At 38.6% G+C, this 16,532-nt stretch overlaps 1 protein-coding gene across 3 annotated transcripts in view; it reads left to right on the forward strand.

The window, feature by feature from the left end:
* The window catches only part of Grm1 (glutamate metabotropic receptor 1), a 401,569-nt gene that overhangs the window by 106,846 nt on the left and 278,191 nt on the right, over nucleotides 1-16,532 (forward strand). The gene's annotated exons all lie outside the window — the stretch shown is intronic.

Consider the following 16,532-nt stretch of genomic DNA (forward strand, 5'->3'; position numbering starts at 1 on the left):
TTAGAACACAGTACTAGATCGTATGATGACATCTAAGTAAATAATACCAAGTTTTCCTATGTTACTTATTAAGAATAATAAGCTTTTAGATAGAACTAATGCATGCAAATGGTAATTTTTGATGGTTGCAAATGTTGATGTTTGCATACATTAAAATTACCGGATTATTACAATAGCTCATTGGAGATGGTTACTATTGAAAATTTGAAATTTATGTCCTGGCAATGCTGAAGCATGCATGGACAGGCTATATATGGCAGTTCTATTGAATCTAAGTCTAAGGGTTTTATAGTCTAAGTTGATGAGGAAGACTGACCAGGTCTCTTCCTCAAGATGGTACCAGATCTTACTACTGATGGTTGAAAGTCAACATGTGGTTGCTGGGAACTGAACTCAGGACCTTTGGAAGAGCAAGCAGTGCTCTTAACTGCTGAGCCATCTCTCTAGTCCCCAATAGTTACTGTTATTCATTCCCAGCTTCAAGAAAAGGAAACCAAAGGACTGAGAAAGTAACTGATTTGCTCCAAATCCCACAGACACTAAGCAGGCAAGTGTCTGTTTCTCACCATTTTAGCAAGTAGCCTCTCTTAAAAGCAGAGTATTTAGTCTATGAGAATGGAAGAAGTAGTGAGAGATTCTCCTTTGCACAGTATAAATAGAAGATAAAGCAAAAGTCAGACTAAGACTCTGTCATGCAAAGCAGGATAAAATGGAATATCCCCACAATAATACAAAAACCAGGCTAGATTTATAGACCCATAACACAGACTTGGCGATCCATGGTGGCCCCCTCCCTGTACAGTCAATGGGACTGGAGCAGGGACAGGCCAGGAATTAGCAGATTGTTAGAGTCACCGCAGATCAAAACCTTAATTAGATATCACAGGATCAACTCTACTGTTTTTTTTATTCACTACATTTACTGTTATGTGATATTATATCCTTTGAATTAAAGGAAATAGTCACATCAAAATTTAATTTTCCTTTGGCCAAAAGTTGAATGTATTTGATGAAGTAGCATTTTTTTATTGATGATGTACAAGACAGAAAAAGTGGGTTACATAGAAGGTAACAGAACTGGGCTTATTCCATTGAACAAATGGTGGCTAAAAACAGATCCTTGACAAGTAAAGCAGCAGCTGGTTCCTGAGCAACACTTCCATGATGCAGGGCGGTTTGTCTATTAGTTCAGCTTCACCTAATGACCTTGTTCTGGACACGGCCTATTTCCTCTCTTGTCAGCTGCTTTGGAGAGTGGTGTCTCTTTCCCTGCCTTCCAATGCCTTTATGCCTAAAAGTCAGTATTGGTGAAAATGTGTCTGCAGATGAGATAGATTTTAAATGGTTCCATAGCAAGAGCTTTCTCTTCCACTACAGTAATACACTTGAAAGAGAAATCAGATTGGGAAAGGAGAAAGCTGTTGGGAAAAAATTCTCTTAAGCAGATGTCTACTCAGAGAACTGAGAATATGAAAAATGTTTTGACACGAAGCTCGAGATTATGAAAGAGTGCTGATTCATATTGTTCTAGAATCACCAAATGTTATGCTATAAGGAACCTGAAGAATCTTCTAGTATGAACCCCACATTTTGATGCGAGCCAAGACAATCAAATAACAAACGACTCAAGGATACAACTTATTGGAGGCATTAGCTACTTTTGGCTTTCTTCTGGACATTTTACTGTGAAATGCCATGTATAGTCATTTCTCGGTATCTATGGTGACTTGCTCATGTTGTTTTTGCTCATAACTGATGCCCATCCTCCTATACATTTTCAGTTATCTTTAGGTACTACATATCTACACTCAAGATGCTCAGGTAGAGGGATCACAAGTTCAAGGCTAGCCCGTACTGCACAATGAAGCCATGTCTCAAGGAACCAAACTTGAATAAATTAAAATGGATTACTACTTGTAATATCTAATGTGATATAAAAGCTATTCCCTATTTTTTTTAAGGAATCCAGACAGGAAAGAGTCACAGCATCTGTGATACACTCAAACATTATCAAAATGTTACTCTGCAAGACACAAGACCTTTGCTTCCCTGAGAGATAACACCTTACACTCCCTCTTCCACACTCAAGGCTTTCATTGATCATTGAACTAATAATGATAATTCAACCCCATGTTTTGGGGTTGAATTGAGTTTTTGGAGACAAATTTTCACATTAGTGAAGATGAGAAGCAGCACTGGGAACAACAGGGTTATAGGAAAAATAAAGAAGACATTATTTCTATAAAATTTCGCATTTCTCCATTGTTTTCCAACCAGCAAAGTACTTACCTTCTTCCTTGACTAAACCATGCTTTGATTTCTTTTTATTTTTAACTTCAGTGACAGGAAGTTCAGATGGAAACTGTTTAACCAACTTCTATTTACCATTATTTTCACATCAAAAATGCTGCCTGTCCTTGGCTTGCTATGCCAGAATCAGACAAACACCTTTGTGTCTTCTTACAGTGCCAGAATTTGTTGAATAATGATGCTTTGATAAGTCATGCAAAGACTTCAGTGACGGTGATTCGTTAGATAATCCCATTTACCTAGGTAATCTGGAAGAAGTCAATGCAGGTTCTTACTTATTCTGATCTTATTCCAAGCCTTATTTCAATCAATTTAGTGATATTAACTCCCACATCATACATCATGCAGCATGCTATAAACCTCTTTCCTCTCTGTCTGCCTATCTTTATAGATGTGGGTTATAGAGTGAATGCAAGTTAAAGAAGTGATAGTAGAGTTCCATAACCACTTCTAGAAATAATAGAATAAATTCTATTTACACTAATATAAATGCAAATAGAATCTGTGTTGATAAGAGAGGAATCTCAGGCATGAGGTGGTGGTACATGCCTTTAATTCCAGCACTCCAGGAGGCAGAGGAAGGTGGATCTCTGTGAGTTCGATGTCAGCAGCCTGGTCTACAAGAGCTAGTTTCAGGACAGGCACCAAAGCTACATGCAGAAACCTTGTCTCAAAAAACCAAAAAAAAAAAAAAAAAAAAAAAAAAAAAAAGATGATGAATTTTAAATCACTGTCTGGGAAGAAACTGCTGCTGTAAAGTCAGGATTGAGAGCAAAGATGTAGCCTGCTGCAGAGACAAAAGGACTTGAGTCCACAACAGACATAGCTTGGATAAGTCCAGACAGGTGAGCCCTTGGTCAGGCACATAGTGGTTGTATAATCCGTGTGAATACTGAGGAAAAAGTCCAGCTGAAGCCCCAGAACAGTCAGGAATTCAGTCCTGGACATGCACGCTGTGTGTGAGACCAGTCAGTGAGACCAGTCAGTGAGGCAGTGCTGTCCGTCTCAGCCCGAGTTATCCAGCATTGTATGGGCTCCAGGCGAGAGAGTTATGCGCCTTTCTTGGTCTTCTCTATCTGAAAAAAAAAACTTAGAACCTATTTTTTTTCCTGATGAAATTAACACATCTGTGTGTCTCTATCACCTCAATTCACCCCAATAAACTTATTGTGATTTTAAATAAGAAATCTGCTAATTCAATCCAAGTACGCAGATATGGCAGGACATAAGCTATGGCTTAAGGGTAGTCTCAATACTACTAGTTATATTTCATTTAGGAAGAAAATTATCTATCTATGCTTGATAATATTTAAATATGTTTATGCTGATTCAAGCTAACCAGGAGTTAACTTCAGTGAGATACGCGCAACTTGGTTGTAAACAAGCTTCTTCCCTATGTGGGAAAGAGATGGCCAGGTAAGCAGTCTAGACATAGGGAATTTACAAAGATAGAGAGAGATAGAAACAACAAAGATAAACATTAAAATAGGTAGAGACAGAGACAGAAATGGAGATAGATAGATGATAGGTAGATATATAGGTAGATTCATAGATAGATAGAGCTTTAAAAAATAGAGAAGACACACCAAAATTTTAAGTGAAAACTTTTCTAATTTCAATCCAAGTATAGCACATAGCCTATAGGTAACTTTAAGTCAATTACAATAATATTAGTTACATTTCCTTTAAGAGTAAAATTTGTTATCTAGGCATGATTAGAGGTTAATTTCTCTTATACAAAATTGTCCATGGAGTCCTATAGTAGTTGTGCTGGACTCAATATGGTCTTCAGTTCCCACCCTATACAATGCAATTTAAAAGTTATTTTCTTAACAATAATCATAAATTATTATAAATTATAAAACAGATAGAAATATAACCATGTATAATCATACCACACAAAAATTCAGCTGTATTTTATATATTCTTCAGATCTTCTGTATGTACATAGGCTTATAATGAGCTTTTGTTGTACAAAATATTTTAGCCATTTTAAAGATTTAACAGTATGGAATAAATACTTTCCTTGTTACTTAATACAATTCTGCATTACCCTAGGGAATATCTGTAGATATTATCTTCATGTACATAATGCTTATTTAGCCAATCTCCTACTGTTGACATTCTTTTTATTTGTTTTTGCTTATTATTATTCCCGCCTATGTGCTGTGATAAAGATTTTAGATAATAAAGTTAGTTTCTGAGCCAAAGGCTATGAAGATGATCTAATACAGTTCCAGCGATGTGCAGCGTTGTTATCAAAGCTTTCACTACAGAGTAGGAATAATTTACTTACCATGGCATGAACTCTTGGCAGTGCTTAGGATTATTGAACAGTTTGTATAGCTTCATTTTGTGTGTGTGTGTGTGTGTGTGTGTGGTATGCATTTTGGAACATGTTTATAGAACCTGCTGCTGAATGCAACATTCCCAGTTTTGATTGTTTATGAATACCACAGATCTCAGGAAAACAGGCAGGTGTGAAGAAGGCTGCCCATGAAAACCTGTTCCTACCTTATGGAATCTTTGAAACAGAAAACTTGCTTTTTTATTTTTGCTTAAATAATGATGATTCATTTGTATTTTTATTCTTCTTTCATTTTGCTTTCTCTTAATTTCTTTTTCATAGTCACCTGAAGTTACAGATAATACATTGGGCCTCTTTTTAGAACTGTTTAACATACACATAGTGTTATTCTTTTGTGGTCACTTTAAGGACTAACCACGCCCACCCCAGCCACTTCTGACCTCCCTCGCCGCCATCTTTCTCTCTCTTGTGTTTGTCTCGTGTAGTGTGTACATGTGTCTTTGTTTTTCTCTATGTTTCTCTTATGTTTCTCTGTTTTCCTCTTCTTTAAGCAATAAATGTCTCCCTCTTCTTTAAATAATACTATGTCCTGTGAGCCTTTTATCTGCCGTAACTGCCCACCTGACTCCCCCGGCCGCATGGCGCTGCCACCCTGGAGATCTTGCAGGGACCCACAGCCATCCTTGTCAGACTAGAAGCTGCTCTGAGAGCCGCCCGGGGCATCCCATCATCATCATATTTTTTTTTAAATGTATATTGGTGGTTTGTCTGTATATATTCTGTGTGAGGATGTTGGATCCCCTAGAACTGGAATTACAGACAGCTGTGAGCAGTCATGTGGGTGCTGGGAATTGAACCCAGGTCCTCTAGAAGAGCAGCCAATGCCCTTAAACCTCTGAGCCATCTCTCCAGCCCCCATCATATTCTTTTTAAAGAACAATACATAGGGAGCCCTGACGGCTGTCCCTTGAAGACTCAGTGACAGACTCACTGTAGACAAACAGAATTTAAATGTGTTTTTTGTTTGTTTGTTTGTTTTTGTTTTGTTTTGCCAGAAAGGTTTTCTCTGTGTAAGAGCCTTGACTGCCCTGGAACTCACTCTGTAGACCAGCCTAACCTTAAATTCACAGAGATTCACCTGGCTCTGTCTTCTGAATGCTGGGATTAAAGGCATGCGCTGTCACCACCTGGTTTAAATGTATTTCTAAAATATAAACATCAAATGCCCCAAAGTGCAAAAAACAAGGGCATCAAAATGTCACAAGGAAAACTTGGCACATAAAACCATGGGTGCAAAGTCAGTTTCTGAAGTTAGAAACAACCATGAACTTGGGTTTTATAAATAGGATCAAGAAAGTCAAAGATTCTGAAGCTCTTGGTCAATGATAATGCTGTATGCCATTTTTAGATCCTACAACTGTAGAGAGACATGGATAGTGAAACTTGCAGTATTATTTCCTTTTTTGAGAGACTTACAATTTTCAACGTGTGTGTGTGTGTTTGTGTGTGTGTGAGTGCGTGTGTGTCTCTGTGTGTACATACACATGAGTGCAGATATCTGGGGAGGCCGGCAGAGCACACTAGGTCCCCTGGAGCTGGAGTTACAAGTGGTTGTAAGTTGCTTAAAGTGGGTGCCGGGAACTGAACTCAGGTACTTAGCAAGAACAGTATTTGCTCTGCTCTTGAGTGATGAACCATCTCTCCAGTCTCTAGAAAATTTACATTCATTAGCACACTATTTGATATACCCAAGCAGGCTTTGTGATGTATATTATAACCTCCATTTTACTCAAGAGGCACCCAGGACTGTCAAAGGAAATTTCTTTAAAGTTATCTAGGTCCCAGTAAACAGGATTGAGACAGGTTGATTTGCCACCTGGCTCATTCTCTTAACCACTCAGTTGTTAGGAGCAGTAAGGACACCATGAGGCACAAAGCCGAGTACATTTCCTTAGTCCCGTTCCTTAAAGAAAGCAACTACACCATGATAAATCTCTTTGATACTTTTCTTGCAGCTTTTCAAACAGGGGCTTGGGAATTGCTGGTAAAAGCTCTGTCCTTTGGGACTGACCTGTTTACAGCAATTCCTTCAATGACCTTGTGTATCAGTTTCTGTACAGGCTGTCACCTGAATGTCCCAAGGCAGGGGATGACTCACTCACTGATGGCCAGACCCAGGATGCTGATGTGTTTGAGGACTCAGCAGGTGTCTGGACAGAGGCAAAGGAACCATCCTATTTGCTAGGGAGCCAAATGAATTCCAAGGTCCAGGGAAAGGTTGAAGTAGTAGAGGTCATTTTTCTACTGAGAGACAACAAAGTTGAACGGTACCTTTTTATTGCCTTTCTCCTCACATTGACCCAGCTGATACCTGTCTCCATACAGAATGAAGACAGAATGAATGTGGACTTTTATTGGATGAAATTTAGATTAGAAGGAAGAATTTCCCATGAGCGATGAATGTTCCACTATGGATTTCTACAATATGCTGTGAAATCAATTGCTTATTATAATTCTTTTTAAAATGGGACATTATCAGTATTTGCCTAGTATGTCTCAAAAAACTATCTGTTGACTGGAACGGTATGTACAGACTAGACTAGAAAGGCAGGCACCCTCAGGTGGCCCTATGGCTGCACAAAGCAAGTATGCCTAGGATATTAGAGTAGTGCTATTTCCAAGGCTAAAGACTTTACTTCTATATGAGGTAGAAAAAATAGTCCCATGTTTGCCTTGAAGAATTGATGTGTAGATGTGTAAATAAGCAATGGTAAACATGGTTGTGTGACCAAGGTTTAAAAATGTCAAATAACAGTATTCTAATTAAATTGATTAATCGCTTTTTCTTTTGTGTGTGTATGTGTACAAGCTTGTATGTGTGGGTGTACGTGCACATGTATGTGCATGTATATGGAGGCCTGAGATTGACGTTGAAAATCATCCTCCACCACATTTACCCTATTCAATGAGGGAAGGTCTCTCAGTCAAACCCAGAGCTTGCCCATAGGTTAATCTTACTGTGTGATTTTTCTCGAGGATTCCCTGTCTCCACCTCCTGAGATTAGAATTTCAGGGAAGTTTTCTGTTTACCCAGCATTTACAAAGATTCTAGGGATCAGAAATCTAGCCTTCATGCTTGTAAGGCAACTGTTTCCACTCTGTGTCATCTCCCCGGCCCCAGTGACAGCATTTCAACAGAAATAGCATTGGAAAACAAGAGAAGTATTTAAAGTGGTAGAGTAAGACTCTTGTCTATGCAAAGGCAACATTAAGAATATTAGCACACAATATTATCCTACCTGACTGCTTTAAAATTATATGTATGTTAGAATATCTAGAGTTAATTGTAGCCATTGGTTTTTCCTTCTTTGGATAGTTCCAATGTTTATGCCCACTGTCAGAACTTTTCCTAATGTTACTGTTGTATAGATAATATTGCCCAATCATATTGCCTTAAAATTCTTTAGTTATTCAATAACAAGAATTTCTCAGTGAGTCCTGTGCCCTTTCTAAGTGTTATTATCAACTGATTGGATGCTTAGTTTATAACACATTTTCTTTTACTCTGTGACTCTTCTGTCTTATGGCTGAGTTAGATGATCCCTTTCTGACACGGATTTTCTATTTTGTGGGCTATTCTTCCCTTTGCCTCTTACTCTCTAGGTTTTAGACAACATTGTACCAGGAACAAAGTCTGTCATAAAATCTGTTATGTTGCAGCAACATATAGCACATTTTTATGCTGTACTCTTATGCCAGATGCCTTACTAGAGAGTGTCACAGAACGTCAATCTATAAACGACCACGAAATGCTTGCTCCAGAATGACTCCCCACTGCTTCTAGACATATCACCTGCAGCTTCACATCCATTTCCAATCCCCTTGAATGTCAACCCTTCCTTACTCTCTTACAGGATCAGTTTCATCCCTCCTTTTCCCAAGCGGTTTTCTCTAGTTATCCCTGCTCATTTTTCCCAAATCTATTACTGTTTCATTTTTTTATCTAGTGTATTCAGCTTAGTTCTGTATTTTGTGCGCCTGAGCACCTCCATGGCTAATTGTGAGTTTGTGTTGGGAACCACACAGCATGGCTGTTATAAGCAAGAATTTCTCAACTGTTAAAGCTTGGATGCACCAATGGGTTGTCCTGGGAAAACTGTTTCATCTGTCTGAGCTTCCATGTCTGCACCGGTAAAAGGGGGCATGTGGCTTATATGAGGATTGCTTCAGTGGATACCTTAATATTTAGCTGTTTAGCCCAGCACTAGACACAGCAAATACATATCAGATTGGAAGATAATCCAGTATATGATCTTTCTTGGCAACCTTTAAAGGGCAAAACAAAGGTATTTTGAAGTTGAAAGTTCAGTAAAATACTCACCAGTAGAATGAAAACAAAATGCACAGCTTTTATTAGCTGCATGTATTCAAAATCTTACAGCCTTTTTACTTTTTAAGTGTTTTAGTATAAATTATTTTCACATATTCATAACTTTTCCCTAGGGCTAGATCCTGAGAAGTACCTAAATAAATTCTTCAATACCTGGGAAGTCAAGAGGAGGCCAGAGGGCAGATTTAAGGCTGGCAGAGGGCAGAGATGCTGGCTGAATGTATTGTTCTCATTCTGGCAGTGTTCACAGCCCGGCAGACAGCTCACCCAGTTTCCCTTCTGGGGCAGCTACACTTGTGATGTTTTAAGACTCAGAACAAGTAGTTCATACTTTATGCATTGCCCTGACCTTTAGTCCTGGGCATCTGCACTGCATGCTTACACTTGCCCTTCTCACGCCGTTGTTCATTTGCTTGTAATAGAAGGTAACACGGTGAGAGCTTTAATGGGTTGTGATTTTTCTTTGCCCTTTTCCTAGCATTTGTGTCTGATCTTCAATAGGCTAATGGATATGATTGGATTCTTTCATTTCTTTTTCATTTATTCTTCTTTCACATACCACAGCTTGACCACAGTTTCCCCTCCCTCCTCTCCTTGCAATCTCTCCCGCCATCTCTCCTCTCCCACAGATCAACTTCTCTTCCATTTCCCTTCAGAAAAGAGCAGACTCCCAGGGATATCAACCAAACATGCCGTAACAAGTTACAATAAGACTAGGTACATATACTCATATCAAGGCGGACAAGGCAATACCGTAGGAGGAAAAGGGTCCCAAAAGCAGGCAAAAAAAGTCGCAAACAACCCCTCTTCCCACTATTAGGAGTTCGGAAAGAACACCAAGCTACTCAGCATAACATAAATGCACAGGACCTAGGTGTGACCTATGCAGGCTTCCTGATTATCACTTCAGTCTCTGTGAGTCCCTATGAGCCCTGGTTAGTTGATTCTGTGGGTCATGTCCTTGTGGTGTCCTTGACTTCACTGACTCCTCCAATTCTTTCTTTTCCTCTTTTTCAAGATTCCTCAAGTTCTGCCTAATGTTTAGCTGTGGTCTCTGTACCTGTGCCTATCAGTTGCTGGACAAAGTCTTTCAGATGATGATTATGCTAGGCTATGATTGCACTCTTGAGAGATCAATAAGATAATGTTTATGAGTACAAGTTTTAAACTATAAAGATTTGTAAAGGAAAATTTTGCCATTGTATCTATGTAAATTTGTATGCAAGCTTGGAGACATCATGAGAGAAACAAGAAGTTTAAACACAGCCCAGTGCATAACTCTCAGCTCTCCATCAATTTATTAATAAATACTTATGCAGAATGTGTGCTGTACATCTTTAATTTAAACAGCAGGAATGCAGAGATAGGAGGATATCTGTGTAATGCAGCCAGCTTTGGCTACCTTGTGGTTCAAAGTCAACCAGAGCCACATAATGAGACCTTAACTCAACAAAACAAAATTATACTCTAAACAATATATCATATGAATAAAAAATTATATGAATAAAAATCATATGAATAAAAAATTCAAGCAAGATCCCTGTAGAATGAATTAACCAACACAGATATTATAATCAATTATTTAAACACGCATTGAATTGTGTGTGTGTGTAGCAATCAAAAGGAGTCTAAGAGTCAGGGAAGGTTAACAACTGTCACTCTTCTAGTGCTGTGAAGAGACACCATGGCCAAGGCAACTCATATAAAAGAAAGCATTTCCTTGTGGCATGCTTAGTTTCAGAGGTTTAGTCTACTATCATGGTGAGAAACATGGAGGCAAGGAGAATGACAGCAGGCAGAAGAGGTGTTGTAGAAGGAACTAAGAACTACATCCTGATTTATAAGCTAAGACAGAAAGATACACACACACACACACACACACAGAGAGAGAGAGAGAGAGAGAGAGAGAGAGAGAGAGAGAGAGAGAGGCTGTCTTGGGTCTGGCATGGGCTTTTTTAACTTCAAAGCCTATTCCTGTTGACAGAGGTTTCTGTCCTGCCTGGTTCCCATAGTCATTTATTTCCAAAGAAATCACACAAAGGTCTATATTAAATATAAACTGATTGGCCCATTAGCTCTAGCTTCTTATTAACTCTTAAAACTTATATTAGCCTATTACTTTTTTCTGTTAGCAACATGGCTTGGTAGCTTTTTAAGCGAGGCAGTCACATCTTGCTTGCTCTGTGGCTGGGTAAGAACTGCAGACTGAACTTTCCTCTCCCAGAATTCTCACGGCTCCACCTCTATTTTCTGCCTAGCTACTGGCCAATCAGTGTTTTATTAAAATACAATTAAAGTGTGTATTAAAATACACAGGGTACAAACCATTGTCCCACAGCACTTCCCCCACCTTTTTTTTGAAAACAAGAACTCTGACTCTAATATCCTTTGTTTAGCTTTTCCACTGACCAGTATCAATAACAACTTGTAACCAACATTCAAAATAAAGGAAAATAGCCATAATTCATTTTTTGGGAAAGTGGGCATAGTTTTCCAGGCTACTTACTGCTGATTGGGGGTGTTGATAATCTTAAGGGGACCTAAAGAAAATTTAGAATTATGATCAAGTCATGATTGGAGTATCCTGTGAGGCTTAATCATCTCAGGCAGCAATCTTAAATCTGTTCTGAATGTAGAACTCAGACAGCTGGGCTATCCATTCCTATCAGAGATTTCTCAGGGGGTCTTCCTTGATCAAACAGGATTTTTTCTTAACCCAGAATGAATTCACAGCCTCTCAGTTTCTGTGGAAACAAAAGCAAAACCTCTTCCCCAACGTAACATACCTTTTGACTTCAATTTTGAAGTCAAGGTATTTTAAAAATACCTATCTTGGATTAATTCAACAGCATTTATAAACAAATACTTTTTAGCAGCTGTTATTCCTTCCTCAGAATTCAAACAATTCAAAGAGAAAATAATAACATACAATATTCAGACTCTCTATGTGTTTTTCATCTTTATGTGGCTTTATTTTAGCCTCTATTTCTTTTATTTTTATTTTTAAGTTTTGACTTTTTGAGACAGGGTTTCTCTGTGCATTTTGTCTGTCCTGGGACTCACTCTGTAAATCAGGCTGGCCTTGAACTCACAGAGCTCTGCCTGCCTCTGCCTCCCAAGTGTTGAGATTAAAGGTGTGTGCCACCACATCCACTACTCTCTTTTTTCTTTTTTTGAGGACTTTATGCTTCCTCCCCAAGCCTACATATATTTTTAACACACAGTAAACCATTTAGAGTTTTTTCAACTTTGAATCTATCTTTACTGTATATGTCTCTCTTTTCCTGACCACATGAGTCTTTGATTTGCTAAGTGATATGGATAGGATTAAAGCTGTGGCTTTAATGGCTGGATCCAGCCCATTCCTTAGCTTTCTGAGATTCTAGCCTTATGGCAGAGGTACTGGCCAGAGCCATGTTTATTGCCACAACTCTATGGCATTTCAAGGTCCCTGCCACCACCAAAAAGCATGCAGTCAGTATTTCATCGTGGCAGGGCCTCTTAAAAGAGCTGCAGTTTTGCAGCTAAAGCTGAGTCAGGAAACATCTCTTAAATGAGAACGCTTTCCTCTAACAAACAGAACCCACCAGAGAAACTGTTGCTATCAATAAGCCATGCTTAACTCTATTCTTTTCTGTCTAAAATTACTTCCCAAGCTCTCTCAGGCTTTATTTGGATGCAGTTGCCCCATACTGGGCACCACACTCCCAATGATACATTTCCTCTAATCAGGCCATGCCTCTTAATCCTTGTAATTCCATCAAAGAGTTTTGTTCACTGGTGTCTAAATTTTCAAACATAGGGAGGCCTTATAGGGACAATCTTATTCAAACCACGACCACAATCATTTAGTTCTTCCATAATAAGGCTTCATGCCCATTGAGAAATTTCACTGCTTGGTGTCTCAGTCTATTTTAAAGTGATGGGTTTGAACTAAGCATGTCCATGGCTATAACTACATTCAGAGCATAAGCATTTTCTTATTCTCATGCAAAGAACACCCTTGGTCACTTAATTTGTGTGTATTTTTTATGAAGGACTAAAATAATTTTGGGGGTTGAAGCCCCAGATTTGGTGACTCAGGAGTAAGGTAATCTGTCACACAATGCCATCTCCTGACAGACTGAGAGTGACTTTTGCTCAGTCTATCCACAGTGTCATAAGGATTCCCCAAACTGTATTTCCTGAGAGTGGCATCTCACTTATTTCCTCATGCCCTCTCTTACAGACAAAGAAGGCATCTGTTGATTTTCTCTCTTAGAACCAGTCAGTGCTTCTTGTTTTACTGTGACATGTTTCCACAGTCCAGGGACCTGCAGTTCTCATGATGTGTTAATTATTCCACTTGGTCATCTCTAAATTAAACCATGTAGGATATTTCAGCTGTCAAAGGGCAAAAATGAAATTTAATCACAAAATCTTATGAAAAAGGAGACAAGAAAGCTTTCTTTAAACATAAAATCAGTGCTAATAACATTTTCACAGATGTTAAAATTCAAGTTACAAGTTCTTTCTGGAACAAATTATTTCACAATTGTTTGATTAAATTATTGCTATATTTATCTGACACCTTATTTTTGTTTTAAAATATGGCCAAATTTTCTGAAAATATTTTAATCACATTCTCTGGACTGAAGGCATATATATTTTGCTAATTCTTAATATTATTCTTAATTATTGCTATTATTAATTTGGTGTTGTTGGTTTTTTTGGAGACTTTATAGCCCTGACTGTCCTGGAACTTGCTATATATATTAGGATGGATTTGAACTCACAGAGATCCATTTCACTCTGCCTTCTGAGTGGTAGGATTAAAGACATGCATCACCATGCCTGACAATACTGAATATCATTAAAGTAATATTGACTTTCTGATAAATAAAACAATTTTCCTTATTTTAATTGCACCATTTTAATAGTTAATAAGATCCAGTGATTTTTGTAAACTTTCTACCCACTGACTGCTTATTTTTAAATTACTTGTTTATATCCCTGTACACTTCTCAATTGGCCTGTTATAACAAATGCTCTTGAGTAAAATTCTCAGTAATGAATTTAAGTATATAAAACCATTCTACTAAGCATGCATCACAGAATAAGTCATATGGTGATACTCTCAAGAAACAGATGTTCTTGGTACAATAAAACATAAGCAAAAATAATCTCAAAAATTGGGATTAAAGTATTGAACATGAGCAAAGTTTTCTGAGAGGGTAATTTAAGCAAATTAGAAGAGTTTTCAGACAAAATGAAATGAATTTTGAAATATGATCGATAAGATTATCTGCTAGAAGAGTGTCTGTTCAGATGCTGGAAAAAGGCTAGTGCCGAAAATGGATGTGTTTGGGGTATTTCAGGAAGAAAAAATGTGGCCATGGTAGTAAGGAAGGTGAGGGAGAGAAAGTAGGAGGAGACAGCGTTGGAGAAGGTGGGTATAGCATGGTGGTCCAGGTGAGCTTTTATTTTCCAATTAAGCATGTTGGAAAGACACTGGAGCTTTTTGTAAAGGAGCCACACTTTATCAGAGCACTAGGTGTGAAATGAACTACTGGGAACAAGAATACAAGCAAAGAGTCTGATCATGAGGCTAAGGTGGTTGCCTAGCTAAGAACTGGTAGTGCTTGTGAAGAGGATACTCTTGGCCATCCTCCCTGATTCCTTTTCTCTGGTTCACTGATCTATGTCTTATTTAAAAGTTACAACCTAAGTAGACATCTGTTATTTTAAACTATGACTTACCCCCTTTGGGAAGCATATTTGGTGATGGACTGACAAGAATTCCCTTGCTCAGAGGTGAGGCTGAGCCTGTGGAATGAGGCTCTCCATCACCTCCTGTGGGGACCAGCCTGAAACTAATTGTTAGCTGAGACAAGCTTCCTGCTTAATTAGCACTTGTCTCCTATCCTCCTCTGCAACTCTGCTCCTCTTGCCCTCCATCAGTTCTTTGAACAAGAATCATTATCTCAGCCTCCTCCTTTAGGGAACAGGACATAGAGCATGGTTAAGAGACTGAGAGAGAGCAAAGAAACCGGATTAAGAATGCTCTGGAGACGAGGGCTATAGAAATGGATCCTGTACTTGGTGAAAAGCACAGATGCTAGACTAATTCCTCAGTTTTGTTATTGAGAAAGTTGGTGGCGAGAGGATAGAGTTCCTAATAGAATGTATCTGGAAGAAGCATGTTTGCAAAGTAGAGAAGGAATTCAATGTGTTGGATCTGAGCAGTCCACAAAAGGATATGCCAGGCAGGCAAATGAATGTCACAGTCTTTTCTCTAAAGTATCTTTCAGCCTGAAGTTACAGTATATGACTAAGCAGTTTCATTCATAAATACCTGAGGGCATACGCTGAGAGTGGTTCCTGAAGTGGGAGAGTCAACCACGAGTTTCCCATGATGGACTCCTAGCATGATGGCATTCAGAGGATGAGCAGAAATGGAAAATAAAGCAAATGAACCAAAGAATGGCCTTTTAGTAGTGAGGGGAACAGAGAGGCTCAAGAGTCAGGAATACCAAAGGCTGTAAAAGATGTGTGGCCTTGAATACAGCAAGTTGCTGATTAAAATGAAGGTCATGGGTTATAACAACAGGGTATGATTAGTAGCTCTAATAACAAAGGACTTTGGTGGGACAATTTTGAGATGGTGGATATATGTATTTCCGAATTCATGAACCTTAAACATTAAATGTATGAAAACTTTTAACCAATAAAATGCAAGTTGCTTAATTAAAAACACAGAAAATAAGGAGTGAATGGGAAATTAAGAAGCAAATCTGATGACCTATGCAGTTGTTTCTGTGGGGAGCTGGAATAGTGGATGAAATAATAACTTAGGTGGACGGTTAATCCAAGAACTATTTTTCTCTGGTTGACCTATTAAAAGGTGCTGACAGAAGCTTCTGTCCTGCCTGGTCCTGCAGCCGTTCAGTCCCAAAGAAACACACAGAGGCCTACATTAATTATCAACTGGTTGGCCTATTAGCTTAGGCTTCTTATTAACTAATTCTTATATCTTAAATTAGTCCATAATTCTTGTCTGCATTACCATTTATCAGTGACACATTTTCATCTTGCTTCCTCTGTGTCTGGGTGACTACTGCAGACTGAGCCTTTCCCCTTCCCAGAATTCTCCTATTCTAATTGCCCCACCTATAGTTCCTGCTTGGCTATTGACCAATCAGCATTTTATTAAACCAATACAAGTGACAAATCTTTACAGGGTACAAGACCATTCTACCACAGCAGAAAGGAAGAAATCTATTATCTAGCAAAGGGAGAAGCATCACAGTAGAAAATATTAGAGTAGACAAGAAGCGATGGGAGCTGTTGACCTTGAGCAGGGGTTGGCTTTGTCCCTACGCACTTAAGACTTGTGTTGGGAAAAATGACAGAGAATATGAGTGTCAGTGAGGAAAAAATTTATAGATGTTGCAATCAGCAGTTGGATTAATTATTAACTTTCCTTCTGTGCTCTTGTTAAAATTTGAAATGAGGACCCAGTTGAGCAGGTAGTGGGAGAGTGCC

This window comes from Myodes glareolus, chromosome 1, assembly GCF_982192425.1.
Source record: "Myodes glareolus chromosome 1, mMyoGla1.1, whole genome shotgun sequence".
In the NCBI taxonomy this organism is placed as follows: Eukaryota; Metazoa; Chordata; class Mammalia; order Rodentia; family Cricetidae; genus Myodes; species Myodes glareolus.